Genomic DNA, 6675 nt, shown 5'->3' on the forward strand with positions numbered 1-6675 from the left:
AAGTAAGCTCTGCTGCCTTTTTGCAGTAGTATGTGCTCTCTCTCTCTCTCTCTCTCTCTCTCTCTCTCTCTCTCTCTCTCTCTCTCTCCCCCTCCCCCCTGTCACCCTGTCAGGCATTTTCCCAAGCAAAGGTGGGAATCCCATTCTGCAGCTGGGCTGTGCTTTGCTGTGATAAGTGGGTGAGGGAGAGGGTGCTTGGCAAAACCATGAGGTTCGAGTTGAATGTTCCTTGGATGCCAAACATCCATGATCGTTAATATAAACAGGTACGCAGTGGGAGATGATTTGCCTGGCAAGCACGCACTTGGACGTGAATTTGATCCACAGAGCCAAAGTGAAAATTCTGGGTGTGTCATCCGGCACTTCTAATTCTAGTGCCTGGGAGATGGAGACAGGCAGATCTCTGGGACTGGCTGGCCGGGTAGTCTGTCCTACGTGGTGAGTTCCAGGATAATACGAAACCTGTCTCAAAAGGAAAAAATAGTGCCTGAGGAATGACAACGAGGTTGATCTCTGGCTTCCAGATGCATGCGTGTGCACTTGCACTCCCATCTCCTGCCCCAAGTGCCACCAGATGCACGCGTGTGCACTTGCACTCCCATCTCCTGCCCCAAGTGCCAGGGCAGAGAGTTAAATGTCACAGCGGGAAAGGCGAGATTTGTAAAGAAGAAACCTGAGCCTGGAGATCTGCCGTCCACTGCCTACCGGGCTTTCTCTCTGCAGTGCACCACGGGCTCCTACACCTCCACGTTGGTTGGTGTAAATGCTGAAGGACCATTCATGCCATTGCAAAGTGCGGGGCTGCCTGTGCCTGTTCGCCCTCCTGGCTCTTGGTGGTGAGAAGCAGTTTCTTCACTGTGTAAACCAACGTGAGAGAGCGGCCTTTGCTTTATTTGTTCAGCTGTCGCTGGGCTCCGCTATCTCTCCCTGTGCAGAAGGGCCTGTGAACAGGCCGGGAGAAAGGTTTCTGCAGGCTGGAGGAGGTGAGAACTTGCCTGATTGTCCTCCGGGTGCCTGTGGTCAAAAGGGTTGAACTTTGAAAAGAATACACACGTTTATTTTATAAACGCGAGTCCATGTTGAATGCCTGTGGTTCAGGATGAAAATGTTATAAGAGTTTGCGATGGCTAAACTTGCCTCCACGTTTCCCACAGCCCCACTCCCCTTCCTCACAGCCAATCAAAACCACCAGGTCATAGTGAAGCCTAGTAGACACATCACCACCTAGCTTGTTCACAGACCGGCTAGATGGCGTATTCTGCATCTTGTTTACTTTTCTCACTTACTCCCTTATCCCCCCCCCCCACTGCGTAGCGACATTGAACTGACGCAACACTGAATGACATTTAACATGATTGCAGGCTTTTATGGTGCAGCGCCTCATTTTGTCTTGTTTTGTTTTACATAGTCTCACTTTGTAGCTTGACTGGCCTGGCACTCACTACGTAGACCAGGCTGGCCTCAGACTCACAGAGATTCCCTTGTTTTCCCAGTGTTAGGATTAAAGGAGTGTACCACACCTGGCCATTAGGCTCATTTTGTTTTTACCATTTTACGTATGTGTAGGCTGTGGTACAAGGCGAAAGTTGCTGTGCAAAGGGAACATGCCCTGTAACTGCAATGGCTACTACTGCACAGCCTTCTAGGCCCTTGAGCCAGTTTTTCACCCTACCAGCCGTGTTTTCTGACTCTGCCCAAATGCTGTTACCAAAATGTTTACCTTGGTTGTCTGATAGATGGAAAAATTATCTTACTGCAACTTTTAGCGATGGTCCAGGCTTGGAAAGCAATAGTAGAAAACAGCCCATTCGCTTTGTGACCATGATACAGTGTAGGTGCTGGATGGATGGCAGGGAGTTGGAGTGGATTTTTGTTGTGTGACTGCCTGGTGGAGTGATAGAGTTGATAGGCTGTGACAAGCCCAGCTCTATGAATCAGAAGCATCCGTCTTTGGATGTTCATCTCACAGCGTCTTCTTTCTGGTGCTATGGTCTCTCTAACCTTGCCGTGACATCCGGGAAGTAAGACCAGTGTGTCACGGAAATGGCTCCAGCACTATAAATATGGCTTCCATGTCTGTACCATGACCTTCTGGGTCAACAGGCCTTTGCCAGCTCTGACGTCTTTGCCACATGAACCGGACCCAGACATCACTAAGAACCTGGAAAAGATGATGTGGGAGTGGGGGTATTTGGGAGAGGGAGGCCTTGGAGAGCCTTCCTACACCAACTTTCTTTGCTTGGCTCTCGTGTAAAAGAACCTTCATGCGTCACTTGCCTTGAACGAAAGGGTATGGGGTTTGTTTGTTTTTAGATGCCAGGACTGTTGTAGAATTAGGTATGGTTCCAGGAAAAGGAAAGTTTGTTTTATGGTCTTTTTATAAAATAGTAAAGTAGGGGTGGTGGGGGAACAGGGGCCAGAAGAGCTTTCTGGAGCCATTTGCCCGCCAAGGCTCATGTTAAATGTTAAGCTATTTGTAAACACAATGTGGTTTACCACACTGTGAACACAGAGAAAGGCAAATTAGCACTTTGCAAATAATCAAAACAGTACTAAGTGTCAGGATATACACATGCTTCCCCAGAGCCAAACTCAGCCTGTGCCACTGTGGAGGCTCAGGCTGGGGTGACCCTGCCAGCTATGAACTTACAGACCAAGTGCCCTTCTCTAAGTAAGCCTGGGTGTGTTTGTCAAAATCAAGGTTAAAACAGGCCTGGTTTCCACCGTCCTTCCTTTTCCTGAGACTTCTGGGGTAATAAAAACCTGCTGGCCACATGTATAAGTGTTCTTTCCTTCACCAAATGGTTCGGGCAGACCTCAGGGCTCCCCTCCTCCTGCTTCTGCAAACCTTGTACTCTGGGCTGGAGAGATGGCTCAGAGGTTAAGAGCACTTGTTGCCTTTGCAGAGGACCCAGTTTGGTGCCCAGCACCCATATGGCAGTTCACAGCCACCTGTAACTCCAGGGGATCAAGTGCCCTCTCCTGACCTCTTCGAGCACTACCTGCGTGTGATACACAGACATACATGCAGGTGAACACTCATTAAATAAAAATAAATCTTTAAAACAGCTAGACCTGTGCTCAGGGGTAGACAAACAGCCTTTGTCCATCATCCCTACTCTGACTCCAGGTCTTCCCTGTGCTGGTCAATCTAAAAGAAAAAGAAAAGACAGCTATAATCTATAATTTACATAATGTACAACTCTGTAGTTTAGAGCATATTTGCATGATTTCATTTAATCTCAAATGAAAATGCATGTCTATTAGCAGACCCTTTCCACCTCTTCCCCAGCTCTTCCCTCTAGCCCTGACCAACCATTAAGCTATTTTTCTTTATCTTTAGATTTATTATTGTAGACATTTCCTTCAGCATCAATATAGCGTCTTTCACTTGGTTGCAGCACAACGTCTGCTCTAGACACTACATGCTATGGTATGGTTTGTGTGTTGGGCAAGGGGCTGTAGATTGACACACACACACACACACACACACACACACACACACACACACACACGTAACACCAAGAATGCCCCTTTATTGTGTTCCAGGGAGGCTTATATAGGGTCTCCTTGACTAATGGCCATGCCGTAACTCTCAGCTGTAAGCCAACCAGAAATCACTCCCCTGCCATCAGAAACTCCTCAGGGTCTCGTGCTCAGAGCAGCTGCAAGCATAGGAAAACAAGTTGTTTACTCTAGCAGGCAGGGGGTCACAGAAAATTCAGGGTCTGGGGGGGGTCCACAGTCCCCAACATCTCCCCCTTTTCTATATAATTAGACCAAGGTTCTGGACTGGCCCAGGACATGGCACAAATATGATAGCAATACGTTGGAAAATGCCCTAGTGAACATAGTCACTGTACAAGTTAGCCACAGCAGATGTCTGGCTGATGGCAGTTCCAGCTGCCACGAAGGAGGCTACAACAGTGACAGTAGTGGCCACTACAGTCATGGTGATCCCAAAGTCTCTCTCTCGGCAGGATGGCTCAGCACTGGCTCATTAGCAGCAGTCATAAATGCTGGCCCCAAACTCCTCCTGCTTCTGCTTCTTCCTTCAGCAAATCCTATGGCTGCAGCGGCTCCACAAGAACAGGCACCACCTCCTGCCACTGCTGGGAGCCAGGGTGGCAAGTGGGCTGAGGACCTTCAGAGGCTACTGTGCAGAAAAGCCTGCTGCTTGTGTAGCAAACTCTTAGGCGTGCAGAGCTGGAGACCACTACCATTAACAGCGTCCCCCTCAGCCCCACAGTCTCCAGTAAACAATCATTTAGGGAATTTGGGCATTGTTCTCTCTAAACTACTTCCTGATGTTTATAGGGCAAAGTAATTTTTTGAGGGTAATCATAGCAACCTTTTGGGGGGGGGTCTTGGTCCATCAAACCACATTAATCTAGAAGGATTCCATAGGTCCTCATCTTCCGTGGAAACAAAAAAAAAAAAACCAACTCCTTTTTCAAAGTAACAAATCCTTAGATCCACATTTTGAAATCTAGACATCTTTCTTAGCACTCCCCAGAATCAAATGTCTCTCTGCACTCCCGATTCTCTGCGCACATTCCATCTTTTTGAGGCCTTTAATTCACCCTCCCGCCTCCTCTTTATTACTTTCCTGCTGGCCAGTCTTCTGGAGGGCGTCCCTCAGAGAGTCCCTAGTTCCTGATCTCTGCTCTGCCTCCTGTGGCACCTGCACCACCTGGAACTGGTATCTAGCAAGAGTCTGGGGATGAAAAAACACATAGACACGTACCCATCTTCAATTCACCCTCACCATTCCCGAGGGCAATCTCTCAGGGATCCCTAGTTCCTCATCTCGCTGGGAGCCTCCACTTGGTATCATGTTTTCTGTTGTAGCATACATTGGTATTTCATTTCTTTTTATGACCTGATAATAGTCCATTATATGACTGTACCACATTTTATTTACCCATTCATTTGTTGATGGGAATATAAGTTGTTTCCACTTTTATGAATAATGGTGCCTTGGCCATGTGTATACACACACACACACACACACACACACACATATTTGGATGTTTTTATTTCTCTTAGGCATATAGAAAAAAGTGAAGTAGTTGGTCATGGGGAAATTTAGTTAAACATTGTTTGGAGGAGCTGACAACTTTCCTGCATGGCTACACAATTTTGAATTTTCTCAGCATTGTGTGAGGGTTTTTGTTTTTCCTTATCCTCCCTAGCAGTACGTGTGTGTGACTGTGACCCTGATTTGTCCTTCCCTAGTGGCTGACAGTACTGACCAGCTCTTCCCATGCCCATTCCTGGGTCTTCTTTGGAAACAAATCTATTTCTATCCATTGCCCTCATCAAGAATGGGTGGTTTGTGGGCACTGAAGAACACACCTTTAATTCCAGCTCTTGGGAGGCAGAGGCAGGTGGATCTCTGTGAGTTTGAGGCCAGCCTGCTTTATAGAGCAAGTTCTAAAAAAGGGTGGTTTATCTTTTTATTATGAAGGTGAAGAATTCTTCACAAATTTTCATATGATCTGATTTGTAAGTATTTTCTTTTATTCTGTGGGGCCATCTTATCATCCTGGTGGTATCCCCAGTATTATAAAAAGTTTCTTACATCTCACAGACTACTCACAGGGAGTTACAGGCTTACAACTACCTGTATTTCCAGTCCTGGGGGATATAATGCCCTCTTCTGGATGCCATGGGTACTTCACACATGTGGCACACATACTATATGCAGGCATACACTCACACACATAGAAGTCAATCTGTCCTTTTGTCATCTGTGCCTCTGGTACTATAGCTGAGGAACCTTTGCCTAAACTAAAATCACAGGTATGCACTCCTGTGTCTTCTGAGAGCTTTAATGCTTTTAATTCTAGAATTTGGGTCCCTGACCCAGTTTGAGTTCATGTTGTGAAGGGGTGCTGTCTTTATTTGCTATTGTTTGTGAGAAGGTCTTGCGTAGCCCAGGCTAGCCTCAAATTCACTACGTAGCAGAGGATGACCTTGCCCTCCTTTCTCTTGTTTGTATCACCCTACTGCTAAAGAGTGTGACTACCACACCCAGTAGATGTGATGCTCGATATCAAACCCAGGACTTCATGCATGTTAGGCCAGCAATCTACTAACAGAGCTGTTGTGCCCCCAGCCTACCCATTTTTCCCATCTTTCAGGTTGGATGAGAATAGCAAGATAGAGAGCTCGAAAAGGGCTGAGCACAGGCAAGGGCTGGCAAGCATTCTATGGAGGCCGCCCCAGATAATCTTCCAATGAGTGGGTGTGGTTATGCTCTTATGATCCTTCATCTTTGCATTAATTCCCCCACCCCCTTTTTTTTTTTTTGCTGGGCATCAAACTACATAGCTCTACCCTGGCCCACATCTCATTTAAGAGCAGACAACAGGCAGCAGTGGCCTCCAGGTTGTCATTTACCCTGTCTTCTTCCCCTGCTAGTTAGCATTTTTCCCCCTCAATACTGGGTGTTGAAATGAGTCCTGTAGCTGGGTGGTGGTGTCACACGCCTTTAATCTCAGCACTCAGAAGTTAGAGGCAGGAGGATCTCTGTGAGTTCAAGGCCAGCCTGGTTTACAAGGGTAGTTCCAGGACAGCCAGGACTGTTATGCAGAGAAACCATGTCTGCAGGTGGAATAGAAAGAAATGAGTCGCCGGGCGGTGGTGGCGCACGCCTTTAATCCCAGCACT

The 6675-nt window shown here is 47.2% G+C and overlaps 1 protein-coding gene across 3 annotated transcripts in view; it reads left to right on the forward strand.

The window, feature by feature from the left end:
• The window catches only part of Cgnl1 (cingulin like 1), a 155522-nt gene that overhangs the window by 113576 nt on the left and 35271 nt on the right, over positions 1 to 6675 (forward strand). The gene's annotated exons all lie outside the window — the stretch shown is intronic.

Source organism: Microtus ochrogaster, chromosome 5, assembly GCF_000317375.1.
Source record: "Microtus ochrogaster isolate Prairie Vole_2 chromosome 5, MicOch1.0, whole genome shotgun sequence".
In the NCBI taxonomy this organism is placed as follows: Eukaryota; Metazoa; Chordata; class Mammalia; order Rodentia; family Cricetidae; genus Microtus; species Microtus ochrogaster.